This window comes from Camelus bactrianus, chromosome 3 (genome assembly GCF_048773025.1).
Source record: "Camelus bactrianus isolate YW-2024 breed Bactrian camel chromosome 3, ASM4877302v1, whole genome shotgun sequence".
NCBI classification, from domain to species: domain Eukaryota; kingdom Metazoa; phylum Chordata; class Mammalia; order Artiodactyla; family Camelidae; genus Camelus; species Camelus bactrianus.
In genome coordinates, this window is record NC_133541.1 from 163,143,671 (window position 1) to 163,171,151 (window position 27,481).

Sequence of the window (27,481 nt, forward strand, 5' to 3'; positions counted from 1 at the left end):
AGCCTCCCTATCCCCGCAGCCACCACCTTACCAGCCCCCTGACTGCACCGCACCCATCTCCCAGGTACAACCTCACCTGGAGTCGGACCGCAGGCAAATCTCCGGCGGCAGAGGTCGCCCTCAGGCCAGGCCGCGCGGGACAGAAGAAATGGAACTACTCCCTGGAACGGACCCCCTCCCCCTGCAGCCGCCGCCGCCGCCTCCCAGGGGCAAGCTCACCTGGAGACCGGCGTCCCGCCTCTAAGCAGCAGAAGCTGCCACTGGCTCCGCCGCGGGGGAGAGCTGAGCGAACTGACCGGCTTCCGCGCGGCAGCCCCCCTAACCCCGTGGGCCCCGCACATTAATGGCACCGTCCCCACTCAGCAAGCTGAGCGGGACAGGCGTGTACGGTGACCAGGGGCAGCAGAGGCCGCTCCCAGGCCCGGCAGCCGGGAGAAGGCAGCTATTCCAACAGTTCGCCAGAGGCAGCCGCGCTCCGCCCCCCTGTCGCTGCCGCTGCCCCCTGACCTAACCGCCCCACCTCCCAGGAGCAAGCTTACCTGGAGTCCAACATCTGGCGAATCTCCAGCGGCCAAGGCCCCCCTAGGCCAGGCTGCAGGGAAGAGAAGAAATCGACCGGCTTGCCCGGGCAGCCTCCCACGCACCGCTGCCTCCGCCGCCCCAAACGATTGCACTAGCCTCCCGGGGTCAGGCTGACTGCGAGGATGTGCACTTGCCTTCTAATCCTGGCCACATGCCTGAGCACCTCCCTGCATCCCTACACTCCCTGCACCTCTGCACCCCTGCCACTATCTGCACTTCTGCACTGCCTGCACTTCTGCACCCCTGCACCCCCGCATCCCCTGAACTGCCTGCGCCCTCCACAGCCCCTGCACCCCTGTCACCAGTTACGCTTTTGCACTGCCTACACTCCTGCACCCCTGCATGTCCCACACACCACCTCTTGGGCCTGTGGCAGAGTCTCTGCTGTTAGACCAATGCACAGGAACTCACATCTTTGCCAGTATATGATGCATCAGTGGACGTCTGGGGTTGGCTGCAGGAAGGTACATGTTCCCGGTCACTAGCCTGGGCCACTAGGGTGATCTCTCTGAGGTCACCAAGGGCGGGCTCAGAGATGCTGTTTTCCGGGAAGAGAGGAGTTGAAACAGGTCTTGATGGCAGAGCTGTGCTCACCAGGCCGTCCACGCTTCATGTTTTACACAGGGCTTCGGAGAAGTGAAATGGATCCAGCCAAGTAAGACCGGCCTGCTGTACGCCCACCTCAGTCCTGGGCTTTGAGTCAGACCGACTGGCTCCCACCCTCACGGCCCAGTTTTGGTACCTGAATGGTCCCTTTGAGGCATCCCATCAGTTCTCATGAAGAAGTCTGGCTGCTTCCACCCCATGGCCCTCCCTCCTGTGCTGGCCTCAGGAAGTTTCCTTATTTGGGGAAGAAGGCAGCCCACCCCCTACCCCACCCCTCACCATGCTCTCACCCAGGCTGCTGCTCTCTCTGCCCATCAGAGTCTGGAAAGCCATCCCTCTTCAGTTATGTCCCTTCTGAGATGGACTTGCTTCCACTCAATTCTAGGCAAGGATGCACCATGGAATGCACTGGGTAAGAGAACCAAAATAAATACTTTCTTCTGTGAGGTTTTCTGTTTATCTACTGGGATGGGCTGTGTGTAGTTTGCTACAGCTATTGGTGTGAGAGTCTAAAACAGCCTGTGTGTCCTTGTTTTCATCTCCCCGCTGTCTTTGGGTTTTCCCTTGACACTCCTGAGACATTTACTTCTTTTAGTTTTATTCCTGTTATTACACAGGGGCCCTACTGACATGGAGGTAAGGTGTTGGGGGAGCAGGACAGAGCAGGGCATCTGTAGTCCTGTGATTAGTTCTCATTGAGCCTATGCCCTGAGCTGTGACCTCCACAAGTGTGTCTCTTTCCCCCCACCCCAATTTGGGTGAGACAGAAGGGATTTCCCTTCTCCCAGGTTGGTTAGGCTCTGGTAAAATAATTTCTCATTAAAAAAACAAACAAACAACAAACAACTTCCCCAAATGAAACAGAATGTTTTGGGTATATTTCAATAGAGTTATTTTCTCCTTTCCAGGCAGGAAGCATGAGGAGTTATCCTCTGAGGCCTTCATTCTGAGAACAGGACACGGTCCTGGAGGTAAAATTCATGAAAAAGAGCAGGGGGCCCCTCTGACTGGCCCCCTGGAGTTGTCACACTCGGACTTCCCCATGCTGAGACTTCCACTGGCCTCAGGGACCTGTTAAATCTGCCTGCCCTGGGGGTTGTTACAAAAGCGGGTTCTGCCCTGGGAGCTGTGACTCGCCAAGCTTGCCTGGCTGCCTCTCTGTGTTGGGAGCAGGTTTTCCCCTCATTTTTCTGGGATCTAAGAATTACAGTGGGATTGCAGCTCCCTCAGCTCTGGTGTTGTTTTCAGGACAGAAGGAGCAATTTCTGAGCTCCACACGAGCTGGAACAAAGTCTGGAATCCTCCCCTCCTCTGCCTCCGTGCAATAAGTGGCTGTGGTTCTAGCCGAGTTTCTGAAGATGTGGATTTAAACACACACATCCCAGCCCCTACAGGAGCACACAGTCCCATAAATCCCCCCAGTTTCCACTGGTAACTACTGAGCTGATGGGGACACGGGTTTCCGGTCCACAGAGGCCTGACTGCACTACTTGCTCCGTGGCCTATTAACGTGGTTGCTCTGGGTCTTGTCTGAAGTGGCTTGCTTACCGCACCTGGTACATGGGAAACACAAAATAAGTTCTAGAAACTTCACTTTTTCTCCCTCCAGGGCCTTCAAACATAGAAAGTATTAAGTGAACTCAGACGGCCTAGTCACCGCAATGAGGTCCGTCCAGCCTGGCTCTCCTGAGTGATGGGCACTGACTTGCACCTTAACTCGGAACAGTAGGGGAACCGCCTTCTTCTAACTGGGCCTCTCCCCACACCGGGCACGCCCTCAGCTGAGACGGTGTCAACTCCCCCATTGAGGTGTGTGCTGGTGGCTTCAGTGTGACCTGGCCCTGCCGGGATATGAACCTGCAGTGAGTGAGGTGGAGGGTCGGGTGGAGAGGGGTCCCTTCTGGGGTGGCAGGGGGCCCGGTAGCACCCAGCCCGGCCTGGTGCCTGGGGCTCCCTAACACCTCCTACAGCTCCTGGGTTGGCTCCGGTCCTGGCCAATCCATACACCCTCCCAGCATCTTCTCATTAAGTCCCTTTTTGCTTTTATCAGCGAGAGGTGGCTTCTGTTGCTTGTTCAGTGAAACAGTACATAGGGAAACCAGACTATTTCTAACATCAGTAAAATACCAACCTCAGTTATCTCGCCGGGCAGACCGTGCAGCACAAAGGCCTGCACAGGGCTGTGCGAACGGCTTACGTGAAGGGTCCTCATCATCTGTCTTCAGAGATGCAGAAGCTGGTGGTTCAGGTAAAACCTCAGGGAGGGATTGAGGAATCCAAAGCTGGTTGGTTTCAAAGGCTAACTGGTCAGACCAGACCCCTGAGCTGTGGTCAGAAGCCTAGCTCAACATCACGCAGACTCAGCACCCTAAGTGCCAGGTGGGGGCGGTGGTGTTCCCTTTGCAGGCTCTCATTGGGGATTCACTGTAGTCCCTTAAATGCAGCAGAGATTCCAGCCCCCTTAGCCCCCACCCTGCGTGTTCCATGACACAAATCCCGGGAGTGTTTAATTTTCATCTTTGTTTAGGAGGATGAAGGAGGGGCAAGAGGAGACATAAATTCATACTGACTGACACAAGGTCACAGCCAGTACCTCCTCCTTGGAGAGATATGTGCTCCCAAAATGGTGGCTGGGGGGCTGGGTGGAGACCCTCCACTGGTCCCAGAGGGACTCCCTCATCTGGCCACAACTGATGGGTTGGACAACAGATCCAGAGGGAGACAGAGCATCTTTCCTGGGAATTTGGAACTGACACACAGAAATCAAGTTCACTCATCTGGGGATTGGCGAGGGTGAGGGGCGGTGGTTGGAAGTCAAATGAAACCAGAGCATGAGAGAAAGTTAGAAGTGAAAGAGAGAGAGACAGAGAGACTGAGCTTGTGAGAGCAAATAGTCAGAAAGAAGGAAAACAATCAGGGGACAGAGGAATTCCAGCTCTTGACTGTCTAGTTTGTCCTAGCCCATCAACGACCCCGCGGGATGGTTAATAAAATTCCAGTTTTGCAGATAAGGATAAAGGCTGAAAGAGGTGGGGGCTGGGTTTGGGTGCACAGTTAATTCAAGTGCCGCTGGACCCCTCATTTCCCATTGCCTGAGGGCACTGTAATCCTCACTGGGAACCCTGCGGTCCCCTGACAGCCCAGCACCCTGATCAAATGGCCCCTGCGGGAGTGGGAACCCCTCTGAGGGTGAAGAGTTCCCTGAACCGAGATGCCATGCATCAGCAGGCTCCTGCACACCCCAGGTTAACATCTCCACAGCTGTGCAGTCTCCCGACCCACTTCCCTCCCTGCCAGGCACCCCTTCCTTACCACCGAGTGTACTGCAGGAATTCAGACACAGGGATGCCCAAAGCAACACGAGCCCACCGGCTATACAAACAGCAGACTCCCAGCCCCACCTGGGTTCCGAGGGGACAGTAGGCGTCCTCAGCTTCCATGTGTCTAAGACAATCTTCTTCAGCTGGTGGTTATAGAGAAAAATAAAAGGTCCAAAACATAGTTCAGTGAGGAATTCCTCCAAGGACCTGACTCCAGAGACTACAACCAGGGGTCCCTACCCCCCGGACTTGGGGTGAAGGTGGATTATTGATCAGCACAACATCCGGTGGCCCAGCTCCTCAACTTGGCTGCCCAGAGTGGGCTGGGGGAATGGGTAAAGCCAGGGCACTCAGGAAGAGCACAGAGGCCCTGATCTCCCCTCTCCGCACTTGTAAACCCTTCCTCAAATCTCAAGGCATCTGACAGAGAGCAGCCACCACAATAAGGAGATGCTCCCATCTCTTCACTCACTCCAGTCTGTTCACTTACGTGCTGAGCATCCACTGGGTCCCAGGACATGACACATAGGATGGCCGATGGGACAGGCTTGGTCCTTCACCCTGGACCCTGTTCAATCTGATGGAAGAATGATCACTCATAAAGAGTTTCTCAAAATTATACAGAGAGCAAAGACAAACTGCAGAGTGAACCAAATTTAAAAATATATATGAAGATCCCCCAGTCTCCCCGCCTAAGGTTAACAGCATAAAGCAAAAAGATCTTGCCTTTGATCACCAAGGAAGTTGTCACCCCCTCTCAGGTGGAAAGGACAGTTATTCTTTGAGCAGGACACAGAAGTGCTCCATCGGATTGGACCAGGGCATCTACAGTCATTCAGCAAATGTGTATAAGCTCCTACTACGTACGGGAATCTCCTAACTAGACCAATTCACAAGGTTCTCGGGCTTTATCAGTCAACAAAATAGACATGACTCCCCATCACTGGGGGCTCAGAGTTTTAGTAGAGGAAACAGGCAGCATGTTGGGGGTAGTAAGAGCTTGGAAAAATTAAAAAAAAAAAAGAGTGATATGAGCAAACTCCGGTGATGGCGGTGGGGTGGGAGGCAGGCAGGAGGGAATAAGGCAATCCTGGCAGATCTCACGGAGTAATGAACTTGAAGCAGAATAGATCCGGAGGAAGAAGGAAGAGCCGGAGCCAGAGGCCCCCTGAGTGAGGGGGAGAGTGTGGGCAGAGAGGCAGAGCACGCCGGGTCCTGAGGCCTTTGTGACGACTTTGGCTCCTAATGAAATGATGACCCGTTTAGTGAGTTTTGAGGGGAGGGGTGATATAGTCCAACTTAAGCTTTTGTGTTTGTGTGTTTTTGTGGGAGGTAATTTATTTATTTTAATGAAGGTGCTGGGGATTGAACCCAGGATCTCTTTTTTTTTTTTTAACATTTTTTATTGATTTATAATCATTTTTGAACCCAGGATCTCTTGCATGCTAAGCATGCGCCCTACCACTGAACTAAACCCACCCCATCAATGTATGCTTTTGCAGGCTCCCTCTGACTCTGTGTGGATGAGAGATTGTAGGAAAGCAAAGATGGAAACAGGAGGCTATTGGTGTCCAGGAAGGGCTAATGGTGGCTCTTAGGAGGGCGGGGAGCAGGGAGCAGGTGGTTAATGAAGACAGAATACCCAGAATTTTCTAACAAGCTGGATTTGCTGTCTGTGTGTGTAAGAGAAAGACAGAAAGAACATTGTTCCAACATCTGGACCTGGACAATGGGAGGGATGTCCTCTCCATCCACAAGGGATGGGACAAGGTGGGGCTGAGCAGGTGGAAAGGGGCTGGTATCAGCTCAGTTCTTCAATGTCATGGTTAAGGTGTGTATTACATATTGCCACAGAAATGCCTAATAGGTAGAGGAGTCTGTTTTCTTTTACTTTTTAACATTTAAAAAATGTAATTTAAATGTATTAATTGTATTATGTGAATGATTTGGGAAGTTTGTTTCATGCCAAGGTATATGTTATATATAGCCAAATGGAAAATATATCAGAAAGGGGAGAAATGAGGGCTTTCACATAAACTGACTGTCCATAACGTAGGTAAAATTTCAATAAAACCAGTGTTCAGTGCAAAAACCTCATCTTGGTGTTACATAAAAATAAATGAAAAAGGACTATGTTAATGTATCATTATTTCATGTTACATAATAGCCCCAAACAAACACACTGTTTAACTATGTGGCTTGTAGAAATGCTATTCGCTTTTTTCACATAAATACAGAAATGCAGAAAGGTTCTAAGGTAGAATAAGCATCTTAGTGGAAATAATACAGATTTGAGCATTTTACATGATATATATATTTACTGATACAAAATTTGGAAAAGTAATTACATAGTAGAACATATGTATGAATGTGAAAGCAAGATTAATGAAAGAAAAAGAATGTGAGTCTCAGGGATAAAGGTCCAGATGGAAAGGGCAAATCAGGGAGTTTTGGAGAAATCGAGAAATTGATGGCATGCCAATTTCCAAGGCTGGGTTGCTTCCACCAAAGGAATAGCAGAGAGAGAGATGAGAGGCCCAGGAGCCAACACTGGGGCACACCCACAGTGTATGTTTGGGAAAAAGAGGAGACATTGGCAAAGGACCAGCCAGTAGACCAAAAGCAGAAAACAGACAGAGCGATGGGCTGGAGTTTAAGTGAAGCAGGAACACGGGGGAGGAGGGATGGAAGAGCTGGGTCAAATGCTGCCAAGGGTCTACGCATGATGAGGACTGAAAATTGACCACTATATTTAGCAACGTGTAGTCACTGATGGCCATGACAGGGAAGTTTCCATAGAGCGAGGGATCAGGGGAAGAGCCAGAGTGGGTGTAAAATGGGATGGCTCAAGAGAAGATGCAGACAGTGAATTTAAACAACTCCTTAAAGATTTGCTGCAAAGACACAGGGTGGCAATTGGTGGGGGTGAATTAGGGTCAAGGAGTGCTGTTTGTTTCTTTTAAGAAGATGGACGTTTATATACTGATGGGAGCCAACTAGCAGGAGAACAAAATAGTTGAGGTAGTGAAAGAGAGGATGGTTTTGGGAGTGACAACCCAGAGAAAATGGGAGGGATGGGGCCCTGGGGACTTTTCAAGGAATTGGCTTTCGATGTCACCTGTAATAAGAGGTGGGGCACCGAGAGTGAGGTCACAGACAACACTAGGTGAGCGGATGTGCTGGGAGTTGCTTGTGAAACTTCTCTTCTGTTGGCTTGTTTGCTTGTTCAAAGTAGAAAAGTAACCTTACCAGCTGAGGGATGAGGAGGAAGAAAGAGTTACTGGAGCCATGAGAAGAAGATAAGAAAGAGCCTTCCAGGGAGAATGGGACAGTGAAAAGAGCAGGGGGAGATGGGGGAGTGCGCTCCCAGAAAGTTACATTTTCTCTTTGACGTCCCCAAATGTGTGATGTGTGATTACCCTTCCTGCTGTCTACGAAATAAAAATTAATTTTGGTTCAGAGGAAATGCTATTTCATTCTAAGAGGCTACCTGTTTCTCAGGAATGGCCATCTTAAACTGCAAATATTACAAAAAATGTTGAAAAGATGTACCTGTGTACCTAAAATCCCCTATTTTCTATTAATCTGGTTACTATTTAATTCCCCTATCAATAACTCATAACCAATACTGCCATGATGGAGGTACACTGATGCTTAAAAGGAAATGAGATCTGTATTCTTTTCCTAAATTCCATGGCTTCCTTAATATACAGTTCCCCTTGGAATTTAGGAATGTCTGGTATAAGAAGTGAGAAACAGTTTGAGAAAATCCCGGCTCAGAATTACACAGCACAACCGCATCTCAGAAGTATATACAGCCGTAAAGAATTTTAGAAGCAAAACTCCGTAACTACTCTTAAAGACTTTTGCAAACCTGGGCCTGCCCAGATGTTTCCAAACTGGAAAGGGACTCCAATCACTTGCCTGGTACCGGACCAGAGGCTGGCCAGCCTTTTCTGTAAAAGCGAGAGAGTAAATATTTTCAGTTTTGCAGATCATTTTGTTGTAACCATGCAGGTCTGCAATAAGAAAGCTAAGAGCACTGGGAGACAGGAAACAAATGGGCATGCCCTCACCCTCCCTTCCACTCAGGGCAGCTTCTCTGTGGTGGGCAGTTTTGCCACAATAACTTGTTTCTTTGTTTCCATTGGTTTCTTTTTTTCCACCTTACTGCTCAAGCTCAGAAATTCAGGTGGTCCTGGTCCTTCAGCATCCATGCAGAGAGAAGGCTGAGTGGGGTTGGGAACCCCACCTGATGGAGAAGAGAAATTGCTGGGAGGGACACTACGGTGGCCACCATGACACGAGACAATCACACCTTCTGGGGTGAAAGGGAATGAAGACAAGGGAGGGACAGAGCAGTGGGACCCCTAGGTCGCCTTCCAGGCTTTCTCTCCCTCCACAGCCACCCTGGGTGCCTGGGGGGTGTTGGGATTCAGCTACGGATATTAGGCTGAAGGGACTCAATATAAAGGACCATCCAGCTCCTCACTAGGTTCCAAACGCAGCCCCTCAAAGTCCACCCTCTGAGTTTCTGGAACTCAGCTGGAAGAATAAATGAGCAGGCCAGATCCAGAGCCCAAGCCAAACACGACGGTGGTCACGTGGGGTTGTAACCCCATGCTCAGTGGTAGGGGACGCCTTTCAAATCTGCAGAAATCCCTGTTCCACCTCATTCCTGGGGGAAACCCCAGATCTCCTTCTTCTCTGTCTGTTCTTCTCTTGATGCTATTTTCCTGGATGGATGCAGAGTCTTTGAACCTGGCCCTCCAAACGTACATAAGCAGCCTGTTCGATAAAACAAATTATGCACTTTTTCACATTTGCCAGTTTTTTGATTCCAGAAATTTTGCGGGACTCATTCTCACAGTCTCCTGTGCCCCCACCACTTGGTGGCCCTCTGCTCATGGAAACACCATTTCCCACAACTGCACCCTGCCTCCCAGCTGGTCAGAGGGGAGTGACCCACAAAGACACAGGTGTTTGTGAGGATCCTGTCCCCCAGCAGAAAGCCTACTCCTGGAGCCACGGACAGGGATCTGGCCTCCTGAGCCGCTCAGCTCTAATTCAAAGCCTAAACTGGGGGCCCCGAACATTGCTGAATGATTTTCTGAGTCACCTGGACTGGAGGGGCCTGATTTTTCTTTCCAGGAATGGATGTAGCGCAGCCTCCATTTTCAGGGCTGATATTGACGATGGATCTAGTTCCCCCCACTGCACCGCAGGAAGGAGAGGCCCTTCCATCCCACAGCTTGGAAACCCAGCCCAGGTAAGTTCTGAAGCAGTGTATTGCTGCCAGGTCCAGTATCCCTGCAGAGTGGCCTCTGTCCCTGAATGAGCCCCTTACCTGGGCCTTTCCTGCCCCGACACAACCACACCCCAGTCTGTGCCAGAGATCTGGGGCTCTGTGTGTCCAGGGCACACAGTTGGGACCTGAGCCAGGTGTCCCCTGGGCCTCAAGGGGGAGAGGTCTGCCTCTGCATCAGGGGAAGGTGATCCCTCATGGCTGGCAGGACGCTCTCAATATGGACCTCCAGGCGCCCAGGGAGCAGTTTCCCTGCAGGTGTTAGAAGCCATCATCTGGACGGCAGGCCCCTCTTTGTGCAGACCATCCCGCAGTGCTGGGCCCACGTGCTGACCACAGAAAACTACATGTCCCCAGGTTACCCCAGGCAACCTCACAAATTCGTCACTTGTTGACCTGGGTACCACGGGCACATTGGCCATCCCATGAGGGTGGTCCTTGCAGGCATGGACTCCAGGTGCTCCCGTTAAGAAATCCCCCTGGGTTTCTGTGGTCACAGAGCCCACACCAGAAGATTCTAGTCCTGCAGTGACCACCACAGCAGTCACCTCCCCTGTGCATGTCCAGGAACAAATGACAGCAATTTATTGCCAGGAATCCTGATGAACAAGGGGGTGGGATTCCATACTAGTTTTAGGATCCTGGTAACTCACTCTGCACCCCAAAAAGCATCCATGAGAAATGTGTTTATTGGGATATCTGTGCCCCTAGAAGAGCTGTTCCTCAGGGCTCCTGGGACCCTCCAGCCCCTCTCAAGGTTCTCAGAGCTTGGGTCTAAATTTCTATCTCCCTCCTTTGGTGTACAGCCACCTGTGTCTCGTGATCACAGGTCACTTTATTGCATGACTTGGCATGTTCTTAGTTCTCGTCCTCCACCCCTGCACTAGACTCCCACGATGTTCCCACTGACCCTTGGCTCCCTGGGTGGGTCAGGGGGCCCTAAGTCTGCACCCTTCACTCTCCTCCTCTACCCCCAACTCTGAGGCCACCCCTAGGTGGACTGGAAGGTGTTTGTAAATGAGTCTTACACAAGGACATGACTGGACAAAGCAGGGCTCCACCCCCGGAAAGCACACCTGCTCCCTTCTCTGATGAGGACCCCACAGCCCCACATTGCCTCCAGGGGTCTACTCAGCACACAGTCCCCCAGTTCTGGGCAAGGCGTCTCCCTGGAATCCTTGCTTCCAGGCAGAGTCTCTCTGTCCTTCTGAGTTTAGAGTTGTTCCCATGTTCCTGAGCACCAAGGTGCCCAGCACAGACCCTTCACTGACCTGGAGAGACAAGGAAGATATGTGGCCACAGGTATCACAGGACACACCTGCTGGGACCCCAGGCCAAAGGGCCATCCTTCTGCCTTCTCAGGTGTGGATCCCGTGGTATCTTTTTGCAGGGGGCCCAAATGGGGAGTGGGGCCCAAAGCAGTTCATGGGGCTCTCTGGGCAGGGAAGACTTGGGCCAGGCAGCCTTGCCTGGTTTCCCTCCTGGGGCACTCTGAAAACTCCTGCTCCTCTGGCTGTGGCTGGAGGCCCCCCAAACTTCAGGGCGGGGCCCTTTCTCTCAGCCTCCACTGCCTCCAAAGCCACGCTGGAGCTGGCATGGGGAAAGAGCTTTCTTGCCCTCTTGTGGCCAAGCTGCCAGAGGTGGATGCTGCGGGGAACTGGAAAGAGTTAGCAGTTGCTCAGATGTGAGTGGTTAGGCAATTTGACACCCTGTCAACTAGCCTTAAACATTGGAAAGAGGGCTTTCCCGGGAAAGCTGGAAGTTACTTTCAGAAATTTGTTTAAAGATTTCTTTTTTTTTTCCCTTAAAGACTCATAAAACCTCTCCCAGGTCATTCCTGGTATGGACCATTATCCAGGGATCAATCGGGAAATGCAGGAGGAGAGGGGTGGGGGTAGGGGAGAGGGGAGGGGAGATCAGAGCCCACAGAGAGGAGATGCCCCTCCCAGGAGCCACAAACTGGGCAGTGGCTGCTGGCATCCAGCTCTCCTGTTCTCAGGCCCATTTCATCTGTGGGGTGTTTCCAAAAGAAACAATGGTGGAAGGGCCATGGAGGACCCCTAGACCTCCCAGAATAGACAGGGGGAGCAGAGTCACCATGCTGGCCCAGAGCTTGGAGACAGACCTGCAGTGGAGACCACAGGTCTTCTGAGAAGCCAGTTTCGAAATAAAGGAAGTATGCGCTGGGATACTCATTTCGAGCAATTGCTTCATCATAGACATGTAATTTACATAGTTCTTCTCACCACGAAACTGTGTTCCCAACACGCTACATGAATGACGGCTTCAACACACATTCATTTCTGAGATGTGAACAAGTGTAGAGCCGCTCTTTCGTCCAGCATAATGGGCATGGTTACACCTAGGAAAGCTTACCAAGATTTCTCAGCAACAGCCAATTTCGAAATAAAGGCAGTGTGCGCAGGAAAAGCCGGTTGGAGTGAGGGCTTCCCCATACACATGTAAGTTATATAGTTCCCCTCACCATGAAACGCTGTTCCCAACATGCTACATGCATGAAGGTTTTGACACACATTCAGTTCTAAGAAGTTAGCATGTGGAGAGCCGCTCTTTCATTCAGCATAAAAGGCCTGGTTACACCCAGGAAGATTTACTCAGATGTCTCAGCTGGTTCCTTCACCCAGATTCAAAATAAAGGCCGTTTTTGCTGGGAAAGCCTGTTGGAGCGTGTTCAGAGCTGTTTCGGGCTCTGTCCCAGCTGGAGGGTGCAAACCCCAACCTCCAGAATGAGGGACAAGGACCCCACCGGCCAGGTGGTGTTGCCTTTGCTGGGGAACAGTGATCTTTGGGTTAGATATTTTGCAGCTCTCTCTAAAACCTGTTTTGACTTAAGTTTGCATCCTAGTCACCAGTTTCAGGGCAACAGAAAAAGCATATCCTACATCCCTTTGCACTGAAATCTTCCCAAAAGAGCAAACATTTGCCCATGAAAATACCAGCTGCTCTTCTAAGGCCCCCTAAATTCCCAGCAGTGTGGCCGGTGCACTCTTGATCAGGAACAGGATGAGAGGGACCAGCGGTCTTCCAGCAGGCTTGGCCTGGTGTGGCAGCTGCGCTGTGGGTCAGTGGTGGGAGGGCCATGCAGGGAATTCTGTTTGAGGGGCCTCTGTGCATGTCTGCATTATGCTCTGAGGTTTCATACAAAGCTCCAGGCATCCTAACTGGTCAGATACAGCCCCCACCCTCGGGCTGGAACCACCAGGACCTCAGTACCTGTAACAGGGACGGTGCCCGGTGTGGGGAGAGGTCATGGGACACTCCGGGGCAGGGGTAGTGGTGCTGGGGAAGGCAGGGGTTGCAGTGAGTGGTGGAGGGAGCAGGGTCCCTTGCTTGGGGGTGAGAGTTCTTGGGGAGACCACAGAGCATGGCACACACAATCCCCACCCCATACCCCAAATTCCTAGCCCCGCCAACACAGGGGCTTCTCTGAACACTCTCACCGTGGCTAGCCTGTAAGACCGCACCTAACCCGGCATCTGGCACCCCTGCCCTATCTCCCCTCTTAGGACAGATCCCGTCTCCTTGGAAACTGCCCAGCAGCGTGAATTCAAGGCCGGCAGCGGGCCTGGAGGATCTGTACTTCAGGTGCCCTACCTGGCCAGCCGTTTGTGCCTTGGCTCAGTCCTCTATCTTGCCCAACGGCAGCCTGGGTCCACGTCCGGTGCAAGGGGAGGCCGCGGAGCCCAGGCTGAGCCACACACACGGACAGGTGAGGGTGCCCCCGCCCCGCTGCCCCACCGCCCCGCAGCCCCGCCCACTGGTGGCAGCACCGCCACAGCATCCGGCCGGCGCCAGCTGCAGGTGAGGACGTCTGCTCGGCACCGCCTGCCCCGGCCCCGCCCAGCTGCCCCATAAGCCTCCCCCCAGCCCCCGTCCTGGCCGAGCCCTGGCTCCCATTGTCTCCGCAATTTCTGTCCTCTCACGTCTAGCCTCGGGAGGACACAGACGCAAGCGCTAGAGGAGGGCCCCGCGGCGTTGCCATGGCTACATGCGCCGCGCTCTGCGCGGGCCGGTGTGAGCTTCTGGGGCGGGCAGCGGGCTCCGGAAGTGTGCAGCTACCCGGGACCATGGCGGTGCTTGCTGCTGGGGCTGGCGGCTTGCTCGCCTGGGCGACTAGTTCTTGCCTGGTCAGTCGGCGGCCGACATCCTGTCTGGGGCGGCGTCCCACAGACGGTAAACGTACGGCCGCGCTGTTGGCGGGGCCAGTGGACATGGACCGGGGTGGGATCCGGGTTGGTGTGGCTGCCGGGGAGGCGCTGTGGTGCCATGGAGCGGGTTGGGGCGGGGAGGACAGGGCTGGGGCACAGCCTCGGGCTTTCCTCCCCCTCGGGCACTGGGGCTGGGACCGCGAGTCCGGGTAGCCCTGCTTGGCCGCGGCCTCCCAGAACCCCCGGGAAGGGCAGGCGGAGGACCTGTGTTTTATGAAGCGGGGCCTTATCCGGGTTTTGAAGAGCCCCAGAATCAGATGTTGGAATGGGGTGGTTTATCAGCCTTGTTTATCTGCAGGGAAATTTCAGTTCCATCCAGATGTTGGCTCCTTCGGTAAAACTCAGGAATAAGACAAGGGTCATTGCCGATTAGCAGTTATCTAGGGCTTGACTCAAAATAGACTGTGCGGGGTGTAGGGATGGTAGATGGGCCTTCCCTCTCAAAGTTGGCAGTCTTCTGGGATTAGAGGCCCCAGTTGAGGATTACATCTTCATCTGCGGTAATGGAGGTTGTGGGAACATTAACACAGAGAAGGGAGGAGTGTGGCTGCGATAACTCATTAAAGAAGCCAGGACCCTTGCCTGGCTCTTGTGTAGGAGAGTCTCGCCTAGGGTAGGGCAGCAGTTATCAAAGTGTGTCTGAGGCCCCTGAGATGCAAGACTATTTTCATAGAAACGCCGGTATGTCACCTGCCTTTTGCACACTCTTGCACTCCCGAGTTTCCTGTGGGGATTTCCAGGGGAAACCTGGTCTGTGATATCACAAAACAGGGAATTTAGAGGCAGATAGAAATCAGAACTCACCAGTCCAAAAGAGTTTTGCAGAAATTAAAATCACTGCTCTTCTTCTCATTAATGATTTTTGTTTAGAAAAATATACTTATTTTTGCTTAAGAGTATTAATGGTAACATGTAGTAGGTTGTTATTATTTTTAAGTGAAATCATAAGCATTTTTTAAAGTTCTTATTTAAGTTCTAACACAGGAACTATTGATAGATTTAACCCACATAAACAGCAGCCTTTTGGAGTCCTCAGTAATTAAGAGTGTACAGGGGTCTGTAGGCCAAGAAGCTTGAGAGCCCCTGGAGAACGTGTGCTCAGGTACTAGTCAGGTACTTAGCGTTGTTAGACAGATGCCAAGATGTCTTCTGCATGTGCTCCCGGACTCGAAGTAATTGGCCACATGGAGACGGGTGGGCAGTGCCTCCACTATACAAACCAGAAGCTGCTGTATATGTCTGGATTGTAGGCCATGGGCTGTGCAGGGATTCCCGTTTTATCTGTTCTATCTAAGCCGGGATTCCTGTGCAGAGGCTTGGCCCTGAAGACCCGCTCTCCTTTGCTCCCTGCCAGGTACCTTCTGTGTGACGTCAACCCTCCAGAGGGCTTCAGCCTCCATAGGAGCGTCTGTATCCACATCGCCTTCCTCCTGAAAACCCTGATGAAAATGGAGGAATCGGTGCTGGTGATACCCCCTTGGGGCCGCCTCTACCATTGGCAGAGCCTGGACATCCACCAGGTCCGGATTCCCTGGTCTGACTTTTTTGATCTCTCAAGTCTCAACAGAAACATCCCTGACACTGAGTACCAACCGTTCATTGCAGGGGAGATGGTGATCGTTTAACTGGGGCCAGACGGTTGTTGTTCTGGTTCTGATGTGAACATCAGGCCATCTTGCTTCGGGCTTGTCGGTCTGCTAAGGGGTCCTACTCATGTTTCCCGCACTGCAGGTGAATTTGGTCTTTCCATAGTTTTTCTCAGGAAATAGATCTGAAGTGTATGAGATATGTGTTCCATCCGCTCTGAAAATCCTGGCCTCCTGGTGAGATGGAGCGGTGACAAGAAGGCCACTGCCACACAGGCCTTGTCTAAAGAGGACTCGCTCCCTGGGCAGTAAGGGCCATTCTTACCTGAAGGAAAACACGATGTGTGTGTAGCATGGGCCACGTGCTGGAGAAGGTATGTAAACTCTCATTCAGTATAATTTGGTCCTGCTCAAGCTTCCCATTTTACTTTCCGTAAGAGGTAAGAGTTGAAGATTTTCTTTGAATAAAGGTATTTAGAACTAATCTTTTTCTTTAATTGAAATGTGGTTGATTTACAATGTTTTGTTAGTTTCAGATATACAGCTGTTTTGTTAGTTTCAGGTATACAGCATAGTGATTCAGTTGTACATATACATAGTCTATTCTTTTTCAGGTTCTTTTCCATTAAAGGTTGCAAGATACTGAATATTTTCCCCTGTGTTCTGCAGTGAATCTTTGTTGTTTGTCTATTTTACATATAGTAGTTTGTAGTTGTTAATCCCAAACTCCTGTTAGTTTTCTAAGTCTGTGAGTGTGTTTTTGTTTTGTAAATAAGTTCATTTGTATCATTTTTAAAAATTCCTCATACAAGTGATATCATATGATACTTGTCTTTCTCTGAGTTATTTCACTTTAGTGTGATAATCTCCAGGTCCATCCATGTTGATGTAAATGGCATTATTTCCTTCTTTGTTATGACTGAGTAATATTCTTCTATATCTAAATTCTACATCTTTATCCAATCATCTGTCTGTGGGTGTTTAGTTTGTTTCTATGTCTTGGCCATTGTAAGCAATGCTGCTGTGAACATTGGGGTGCAGGTATATTTTGGAATTAAGGCTCCCTCTGGATATATGCCCAGGAATGGGATTGCTGGATCAAATGATAAGTCTTTTTTAGTCTTTTGAGGACTCACCATACTCTTTTCCACAGTGGCTGCACCAAACTACATTCCCACCAACAATGTAGGAGGGTTCCCTTTTCTCCACAGCCTCTCCAGCATTTGTGGTTTGTGGATGTTTGAATGGTGGCCATTCTGACTAGTGTGAGATGATAACTTATTGTAGTTTTGATTTGCATTTCTCTGATAATTAGCAATATTGAAACTTTTTTTCATATTCCTATTGGCCATTTGTATATCTTCATTGGAGAATTGCTTGTTTAGTTGTTCTGCCCATTTTTGGATTGGGTTGTTTATTTTTTTTTCTTATTAAGTTGTATGAACTATTTATATAGTCTAGAATTTAAGCCATGTTCAGTCTCATCTTTTTGCAAAAATTTTCTCCCATTCCATAGGTTGTCTTTTTGTTTTGCTTATGGTTTCTGTTGCTGTGAAAAAGCTGATAAGTGTAATTAGGTCCCATTTGTTTATTTTGTATTTTATTTCTGTTGCTTGGGTGTATTGCCCTAGGAAAACATTGGTGAGATATATATCAAATAATATTTTGCCTATGTTTTCTTCTGAGAGATTTATAGCGTCTTGTCTAATGTTTAAGTCTTTAAGCAATTTTGAGCTTGTTTCTTTTTTTTTTTTTTGCGACTCTATTGTATGCTTTCGATTTGTGGTTATCTATTTTTTCAAGTATATCAACTCATTACTATATCTATTTCCTTTAGACTGATAATCACGTAGGCTCCAACACATCCTAAGAATAATGAGAAAAAAAAAAGAAAGAAAGAGAAAAAAATCTATCTTTTCATGTTACAATCTCCCATTACCACCTTTTTGTATTTTGATGTACTTTTTCTTTTTTCCATCTTCATGTTTATTGTCTTGTAACTCGTTATTGCATTTCCAACTATGGTTTCCCGTTTGTATAGCATCCTGCTTTCTTTCTGTTTAGAATAGAAACTTTTAATGTCTCGGTTTGGTTCAATAATGCTGAATTATCTCCCCACTCCCCTCCCCCCCTGCGTCTCTGAATCCTCAGTGCAGGGAAGCCAAACCATCCTTGCCTTCATCGGTTCTGGGAAAGCAATCTTCATAGTGGGAAAGAACACATTGAAAAATAATATTCTGTGTGTTGCTTTCTACCCTTGCCCAGAGAGTGAGAATCACCTCTGAAGGCGGAGGAAGAAAGTTGGAGGTGCGGGGCACAAAGTCTTTTGTCCTTTTGCTACTGAAAAAATGATTGCTTTTGTAATTAGTGATGATGCCCTTTAAATTGGTGAGATCGAGATTCTACAGCTTCAGCGCCTGTGAATAACCAGCCGGGAGAAAACTCAAGGGCCCCTGCAGTGGGAAAGGCAGCCCCTCTGAGCACCTGTTGTTCTGTATTCTTCCTGACTCCACATGGGTTTGCTACGCACCGCACCGTGCAGGACGATGCAGTTACCCGAGGTGGAGGACAGGGAGACCCCTGCTGGGTGGAGAGCCACAGGAGCCCACATTTGAAGGACAAAGTGAAGAGTAGTGGGGCGGGCATAGGAGGAGAGGATGGTTGAGACCCAGGATGGTGTCCTGGAGTCCAGCAGGCGAGGCTGGCGGGGCAGATGGGGCCCTGGGGCATGGGCAGTCCTTGAGGGATCTGAAGCAAAGATATGAACCAAGAGACTGGATTCGTGTGGGCGTACAGCGCCCCCTGGATGCCGCGGGGCAGTGCAGCAAGCCCAGGAGGAGCGGGCAGTTCCCCAGAGTTGGGTTGACAGGTCACAACCAATTCACTGGGGACCGAGAGGTACCGAGATTTTGTTAACTTTTTGTCCCTCTTCCTGGAAAAAAGCTGCTTCCTGTTGAATAGCCTGTGTCGTTAGTGAGAATTAAAGACATGAAGCAACATTTCCTCAAAAGTCATCCATTGTGTAGTTGTTAATAAGGGTCAAATGCAGACTTGAATAGACTAAATCAAACATTCATCATCGGATTTTAAAATCCTTTAAAATAAAAATTCTTGCTGTCTTTGTTCTTCATTTCAGGGTTCACTTGGTGATAATAATAGTAAACAAAGCAACAGCAAACCCTTACAGAACTCTGTCCTGCTGTTCCAGGAACTCTGTGTTCACGACAACCCAATGAGGTGGCACTTTACAGGAAGGACAGTCATTAATCACACAGCTGGTAAATGGCAGACCTGGGACTTGAACCCAAGCTGTCTGGCCCCAGAGCCCCCTCTCAGGCCTTTCACTGCAGCTCATCACTTGGCATGCCCGACACAGGCCAGCATTAAGGAGCAGCGTGACCTTGGCCAAGGCTGCTTCACCGCTTGGTCTCTGTTTCCTCATCTGTAGAATGGGGGTGTGGGCAGTGAATTCTGTGAGCTCAGTGGTCACTTCCTCCAGCTCTGCTATTCTACTGCTTTAAGTTAATTTATTAAGTATCTGAGCCTCTGAATGGGCCACCCTGTATCTTTGCTAGGACCTGGGTTACGGAGAAAAGTAAGATCAGCCTGCTTCTCCAAGGAGCCTGTCTCCCTCCACGGGAAACAGCTGCAAGGCCCAGGTTCCCTCGCTGGCGGACGGGGGCTGGGCAGGAAAGTCTGATAGAAGATGGAGGCAGAGCCCCACCGAGAACAGTGTTGGCCACACAGCTCTCAAGAACGGGAGCGTCTGTCCAGGCTGCTGAGAGGGGTGTCCTCGTGAGGCCAGCAGCCCACCCAAATTAAGCCCTCAGGACAAAGATCCAGCCAGCCCTGCAGTGTCACCATAGAGCCAGTCCATCCTCATCACTGTGCCCCTGTGCTACTTTATCCTGGGGCCTCTCTTTCCCCTACACCCAGAAGACTCTTCTCCCTCTCTTTTCTGAGTGTCCCCTCACTTCACCCGTGGTCCCTGCTTCCTGGGTAACCATCTCTGGAGTTGACACTTTGCCCCCTCACACCCCCCGTTTGATAAGGAGCCTGGGTTTGCCTCCTTGTGCTCACTTTCCCCTTTCAGATAATTGCTCCTACTCTCCTGGGAGCACCTGGAAAACCCAGATCCTTTCCTAGCAGTGCCTGCCACCCTGGCCTCCCTGCTCATCTGCCTCAGTCAGGAGCACCTGGACCACCAGCTCTGTATTGCCTCACCTCCTACCATCAAGACGTCAAAGTTCATTCTCCCTCCACCACCCAGTATGTTCATTTTAGGGTCTTCTTCACCGTCAGCCTGAGCCAGCCACCCCCCATTCACCCTACCCACGGGCTCATACCCGGGTGTGTCTCCACCCCAGGTCTAGCCTCTCTCTTTTAAGTGCCCACCTCTAGCCATCCAGCTGCTTCTCCACCAGCCTCGTTGGCCCTCATTCACCCTCACTAAGGCATCATGCACTGACTCCTCTGCTTTCCTGCCTGTCCACATTCCTCTTACTTCCACTACCCCACCTTCCAGCTCTGCATCCACAGTCAGCACTCTCTTTATGACAAACAAAACCCCCTTGAGCCTTGACCTTTTCAGTTCCTCACCAGGCCGACTTCCATCTCGGTTCACCCAGCTCTATTTGTTCTGACCCTGCAGGCAGCAGGCTCTCCCAGCACAGGTTTCTAAGACTACAAATCAATGCCCACCGTGTTGCCACTGCCAGGCAATCCTCCAGGATTTCTCTAGTGAGCACATTTCCCCACTTATCACTCAGTGGTGTCAACATTCTCTGCTCTCTGCACACCTCTAAGCTTCCCTCTGTCTCTTCCCTGACTCCCAGCAGATGGTCTTCCCTCCTGCTTCAGAGAGAATGACATGTCACTGGGAAGGAACTCGCTCAACTGCAGCAAATCTTCTCACCTCATCTTTTATCTGTCCCTCTCCCACCTTGACTCTAGCTGTAGTTCTTAATTCAGTGAGTTTAGTTGACATATATATACACAGTTAAAAGCATAGCACACTATCGCCTACCTTCTAGGGCTTATGTTTCAATTTAACATAGAGTGTGTGATTCATCCACTTCGCTGCATGTACCTGCAGTTCATTTGTTTTAACTGATCTTAAGTGTTGTGTGTGTGAATGTAACACAAGGCAAGGGTAAGCCAGGAATCAGGATGCTGGTTACTTCCTGTGAGAAGAGGCCAAGTGCAGGTTAGGACACAGTATGTCACTGTCAATAGTCCTGTTCTGATGCTGGGTGATAGGTTCACAACTGTTTCTTATAATATTAATTTTAATACATAAATACTTCTCAAAGGCACCTAAGGTGAGATTGTGTCATGAACCAAGGCATACAATGTGTAATATTACATCATTATTGTTATGTAATCTTGTTATAAAATATATTAATCATAATCCTACATTGTTATGTATTATATATTATATAGATGCATGAATTATATATTATGTATATAAATACCTACATACGTATTATATACTATCTGATAATAAATAAACAGAACATATTATGGTAGTATATCTACTATTATGTATTATTTAATAAATAATAACATACTGTATCCTGTTATATGACATGGCACCTAATCTTTAATCAAATAAAAATATGCCACTATATGTAATGGTAATTTATAAAATTAAATGAAAAAGCCCGCAGCTTTTAACGCCAACACCGCTTCAGCTGTCACTATCTTTTTTCTTCCCTTTCATGGCCGAGGTCCTCACAGTGCTATCTGTTCCCCCTTTCATCTCCTTGTCCTGAGCCTTCCTCTTCCTCCCATCCCATGCTGCCTTCTGCCCCGTGGCCCCTCTAGTCACCAGCGGCCTCTGGGGCACTGATTTTCGGAGATGGTCTCAGGCCCCTGCTCACCTGCCTGTCCGCTGCCTCTGCCACCGCTGGTGGGGGCGGGGTTGGGGTCAGAATGCACCTCTTGTCCTGGAAGAGAACACAGCACAGACTGTGACCAGCAGCAGGTGTGGCCGGGAACTGCAGGACTGGGGGGAGTGCCAGACTGTCTGCATCCAGACCTGGGGCTCTTGGAGTGTGAAGAAGCCCAGTCCTCACTGCCCCTGAAGTGAGGAAAACACCCTCAGGTGAGTTAAAGTGCTTAAGACCTAGGTCTGTTGGCTGGAAAAGACAAACGGGTCCCTTAGGGGAGGGTAGTTGATGTTCCAGTCCCCACCAAGGCCCTAAGGGCTGGCGGGGAACCAGGCTGGATGGTCCACTGGACCCGGTGCCCCCACGTGGCTGGGGCCTTCGGGAACAAGCAGAAAGCCCTCAGTCTCTGGGGGAACGGGGCAGTGTGGGAGCATCCCTGCAGCGAGTCAAGTGACGTCAGGGCTTGTGGGATCCGTTTTTATGGCCACACCTAGCCTCAGCAGAAGCCATGGCAAGAGTGGATTCCTGTGTCTCCAGGTGCCATCTTGTCTGAGTTCCAGGATTCAGACCCGATCCCCTGGGTTGCTAGGACATTTATACACAGAGGCGGCTCGAGGAGGCCTCAAGAGGGTGGTAATGGCCTTCCTGCCAACACGATTACACAAAGATCAATCAATCGATGGGAAGTAAATAAGAACCATGGTCACATCTGGACCCCAAGCTTAGACGTGGTATATGGGTGACATTTATCGACAATCCAGCGAGGTTCTGGTCAGAGCTAGAGGCCAGGGCAGCAAGATGGGAGTGGCACTAAGGAGCATTGTGGTGCAGAGGCTAGACTGGGGGTCTGCAGGCTCCTCCCAGGAGGAGCCTCAGAGTTTTGGAGGTGGCTAACTTGCCTGATTCGTGTCACCAGCAAGTGATGACACGTGCTGAAAATCAGCTATAATCCTGAGCCTGGTCAGTCCTGGGTGATGTGATAAAAGCTCCTACAAGAGGGAGCACCAGGCGGATAGTGAACCAACCAACAGGCTGATGCGTTTCTGGCCTGTGTTTATCGTGCTTTTATAGCCAAGAATGAGGAGAGAGTTGAATGGCTCACCATGAAGATTTTAACAACTTAAGAGGTTTCGGTGTCTCACTGCATTTCAGTGTCACCCGGAGGAATTCAGGATGTGTTTAGACCCAGTGGAGACTAACGGCATCTTGGTTCCTCAACCTGGCAAACCTACCAGCCCTCTATGGCCAGACCTTGTCAAGTGCCTTCCCTTGTAACAAAACCTTTCCACCCACGATTGTGGTATGCTTTTATTTTTTTTAATTAATGGGAATGAAGATACCTTACAGCCTCCTCAGACCTTTCCTTGGGGCTTCTGCCCTTAGACCCCGGCAAGGGGGCCCTCTGACCTGGGTCCTGCACTACAGAGGGTCCCTCTGGCCCTGACACTTCCTCTGGCCATGCCCTCCATGGGGTGGAGTCAGCAGGGCCAAGGGGACATGGTCATTGGCTCCGCCCTGTGCTCTAGTAACCCAGGACAACAAATGCCCTGTCTCAGCAGCCCCTGACCCATTTCTAGTGCCTGCATCAGCTCTCCCCGGAGTTCAGATTCCTAGGACTCACAGAGAGGCCAAAGCATAGCTGTTTGCATGGAGGGTATGAGCAGAGCCCGGACATGAGGTCTGTGTGTCCCCTTGTGCACATCCAAGGCCCCTTGTGGCAAGGGATGGACCCAGCATTGGGAAGAAAACGGTCAGGCTAGTGATCAGAGACTGGGAATCATCTCTCCCCACACGCTCACTTTCTTTGCCGACTCCCCTGTGTCTGGGAATTCTAAATTTGAACCTGGCCTTCCCCCTTATAATGAATGTATATTTGTAAAGGCAGGAGATTAGACCCTACTGCATTTAACATGTTTACATGTATAGGATGTGAGCTCCCAGGTATGCTCTGGCCCTGCACTTCCAAAGGTCCAGAGCAGTTATGTTGGCTCTACTGAGACTGTAAGTGGTAAAGACCATCTCCAGAGAGGAGGGGTTCCTGCTTCATGCTCCAAAGTCAGGATCTTCTGAGTGGATAAACAATGGACACTGTGACCCTCAATTGTAAATTGATTTAGAATAACGCCAAAGTGTGTAAGACGTGTGTGTACGCATGCACGCACCTGGGGACGTGTGTGGTACATGACTGTGTGTGTGTGTGTGTGCATGCGCATGCCTGGGGATGTATATGGTTCTGTATGTTATGTATGTGTGTGCGCCTGAGAACGTGTGTGGTTGTGTGTATGTTATGAGTGTGTGTGTGTTACATGACTCCATGTGTGTGTGCCCGTGGGGATGTATGTGGAGCAGAGCCAGTGTGTCTGCACGTGTGTTTGTGTGTACGTGCATGTATTAGTTTTAATAGTAGAAGCTGTCCTTTAGAATTATGAAGTAGTAAAAATTGTATGATGTCCTTGGCTGTATAATTCAAAATTAAAATAATCTTCAATCACCAGAAATTTAGTCCCCCTCTGATTCTGATTTTTTTTCCATATTGATTATGTCTTCATTTCACTGATGAGGAAACTGTAGCTTAGAGATGTTAACTGACTCAACCAAGGACATGGAGCTAGCGAGCCCAGGACCAGGACGCAGTCCAAGCCATGCTGTTCCAGAGGCCTGGAGCCCTGCTCACGATCATGCGTGGCCTCTTGGCGGGGGAACAGATTCTGATGGGCTGTGGCCAGCGTGCAGGCTGCCCAAGCCGGGGATTCGGGAAGCTGGGCGGAGAGTACCAGACAGCAGACAAGAGTGAAGGGCTGCTCAGAAGTCAGATAGGTTCCTAGGACTTGGATGAGGAAGGATGCTCACTGATAATCCTTGATCACTTTGCTGGTGGCTAAAAGGGACCAAGGCCTATGAGAGCAATTCTGGGAGCTGCCTGCCAAAACCTGGAAAAGGACTGCTCAGGACTGGCTCTGCAGTAGGAGCAGAGGAAGGAAATGCCGCCTCTTGGTTGACATTATTGGTGATGGCAGTAGGAGGCCTAGCAGCCTTGGCATAGAGGTGGCAGGACAAGGTCCTAGTGGATGATCGTTTTCACGTGTGTTAAAAATCATTGCTTCATATATTTTATCCATTTTGTGGTTTATTGTAGGGTGGTAATTATGGTCAGTGTTACTCCATATTACCTGGATTAATTAATTTTTTATTGTTAATTTTCTCTTCAGTGATTTGGAAGCTATATTACCTCTTAATGAAAATTCTCTCTAAATTTTTAAAAATCATCTCTAAGTTCGTAACTTTATATGCAATTGGACCAGTATTCCTATAAGAGTCTCAAAAATGAAATAATCTATTAGATCCTGTTCCTCAATAATGAAAAATTTAGCATATTTTACCTCTCTGCTCTTCCAAACTGTGTGTGTGTGTGTGTGTGTGCGTGTGTGTGTTTGTGTGCTCCAGTTACTTTTTAGACAGTTGCTTTAAGTTTGTTACATTAACAAAGAAAATATAGGTATAAACATCTTGGATTTCATTGCTCACTAACACTATTTAATTCCATGTGTTTCCCACTTTTGAGTTATTTATTATCGGGATTTCCCAATCAACTGGACACAAGATTGACTAATTTTTTTCAAGCGGTTGACTTGGAAAACTTTCATATCTATATGCAGATTTATGTTCTCCTCATCAACAACTCTCAGTGTGTTGTTCATAGCCCAAATCTTATTTTAAATTAAGGCATTGTCTTTCATCACCAAAAAAAAAAAAAAAAAAAAAATTCTTAATTTAAGGTGCTGTCTTTTTATGGCTGGCTAGTCTTGTATGCTGAATGGATATTAATAGAGATTTCCTTAACCTTCCTCCTTCTTTTTGCCATAACTCGAATTCATTGAGAAGCATGTTTTTACCATTTATCGCATGGGCTTCCACTTTGACTTCTGCCTTAAACCATCACCCCACTCTTTTTCTCCATGCTTATTCCTGAAAAAGTGAGCTCTCTATCGGTTTAAAGGTGGTTCCAGTTAAAGATGTGTGACTCCCTGTCCAAAGGTCCAAAGGAAGAGAAAAGGAAAGATTCCTGTTTCTGGTGGTTACATTTTGTCAGCTTAGAGATCTAGTTATCCGTGTGGCTGCGGTGGAATCTGCAATATCTTGGCACAGAGTTTCCTTTTTCTGGCTTACTAGGGGAGCCGCATTAGCTGGGGTCAAGGCGCTGTGGCCGTTGTCAGGATCCCGGGGCTGAGGCAGCCCCTTTCCCTCCTTGTTATTTTGATCTTGCAAACTGGGTCCCAGCTATTTGAACCCTGCACCTGGTGGCCAGGATCGCCCCCATGCACCGTGTCCCCAGTTCCTCGGCGTCCCTCACTGCTATCAGCTAGTTCCAGTAAGAGTACGAGATGGCTTCCGCTGCGGTCCTTCCTCCTTCCTCTCCAGGCAGGCCCTCCTTTCCCACTAGTTGGCCCTAAGCCTTCTCTCCTGCGCTACATAAGCTGAAGGAATTCCTCAGGGTTTCCAGCAGGTAGATGGCGCTCTTCTATGTTTGGACCCCTTCAGTGCTTGCAGTGGAAATTTAGGAGGTGGGAAGGAGGAGCTTGGGGGTTCTCCGGATCTAGGGGCTCCCTATCCAGCAGATTCAACTAACTGTGGATTGAAAATACTCGGGAAAAAACACAAAGTTTCAAAAAGCAACACTTGAATTTGCCATAAACTGGCAACTACTTACATAGCATTCATGTTTTATTAGATACCAGAAGTAACCTAGAGATAATTTTAAGTACACAGGAGGACACAGCAAAAGAGAAAGTGACAACAAATATACGTGTATATTCATGTATAACTGAAAACTTCTGCTGTATGCTGGAATTTGATACAATGTTGTAAAATGACTATATCTCAATAAAAAAAGTTTGTATATATATTGAAAAAGTAGATGGGAGGATGTACATGAGTCCCATGCAAGTCCTATGTCATTTTATACAAGAGGTGTCAAAATCCATGGATGTTGACGTCTGGGGGGAGTCCTGGAACAAGTGCCCCATGGTTACCAAGGAATGACTGGAGGCCCAGGCTCCTTATCCCAGCCTGTCAAGTCCCCATGTGGTCTGAATCCTTCCTGTACCACACTTCCCTTTTCACTCTCCTCCAGCCCTGGCAGACTGCCCTCTGATTTTTGAACTGGCCACACTCACTGTGTTTCATATCTGGCCCCTAGAAATACACGTTACTTTCTGAGAATGGCTCTGCTTTCACAAAATGGGCTGCATTGTTACTAGAGAAGACAGTGTGGATGTTCCTTTAAAAACTGAAAATGGACTTAACTCATGATCCAGCCTTCCCACACCTGGACATATGTCAGAAGAAAACTCTAATTCAAAAAGTCACATGACCTCAATGCTCACAGCAGCACTATTTATAATAGCCAGGACATGCCAACAACACAAATGTCCATCAGCAGCTGACTGGATAAAGCAGTAGTAGTATACTTATACAATGGAATACTACTCAGCCATGAAAAAAACAAAACAATGTCATTTGCAGTAACATAGATGGACGTAGAGATAGTCATTCTAAGTGAAGTAAGCCAGAAAAAGAGAAAAATGCCATATGATTTCACTTATATGTGGAATCTAAAAAAAGACACAAATGAATTTAACTACAAAGGAGAAACAGACCCACAGACATAGAGAAACAAACTTACGGTTCCCAGGGAGAGAAGGGGATGGGAAGGGATAAATATGGGGATTCAAAAAGTGCCCGTCTTGGGGAGTGATGGAAATGTTAGCTATCTTGATCGTGGTGATGGTTTTCTGGGTGTAGACATTTATCAAATTCATCAAATAGAACATGTGAAATATGTGTATTTTACTGTACAGGAATCATACGACAATAAACGTGCCTGTAAAAAAACAAGAAAAGATTGGCGGCATTTTGTCCTACTTTTTTATGTGTCTTTAGTGAGTGGGTCTTCAAGTTTCTG

At 49.2% G+C, this 27,481-nt stretch overlaps 1 long non-coding RNA gene across 1 annotated transcript; it reads right to left on the reverse strand.

Moving 5' to 3' along the window:
- Window positions 1–278: 278 nt before the first annotated feature.
- On the reverse strand, window positions 279–13,564 carry LOC141575490 (uncharacterized). The gene is made up of 8 exons (XR_012503092.1): window positions 13,429–13,564; window positions 8,383–8,464; window positions 4,999–5,085; window positions 4,501–4,651; window positions 3,320–3,443; window positions 1,479–1,596; window positions 994–1,120; window positions 279–592 (listed from the first exon to the last, which is right to left on the reverse strand). It is a non-coding gene; the product is annotated as an uncharacterized LOC141575490 (long non-coding RNA).
- Between the last annotated feature and the right edge of the window lie 13,917 nt (window positions 13,565–27,481).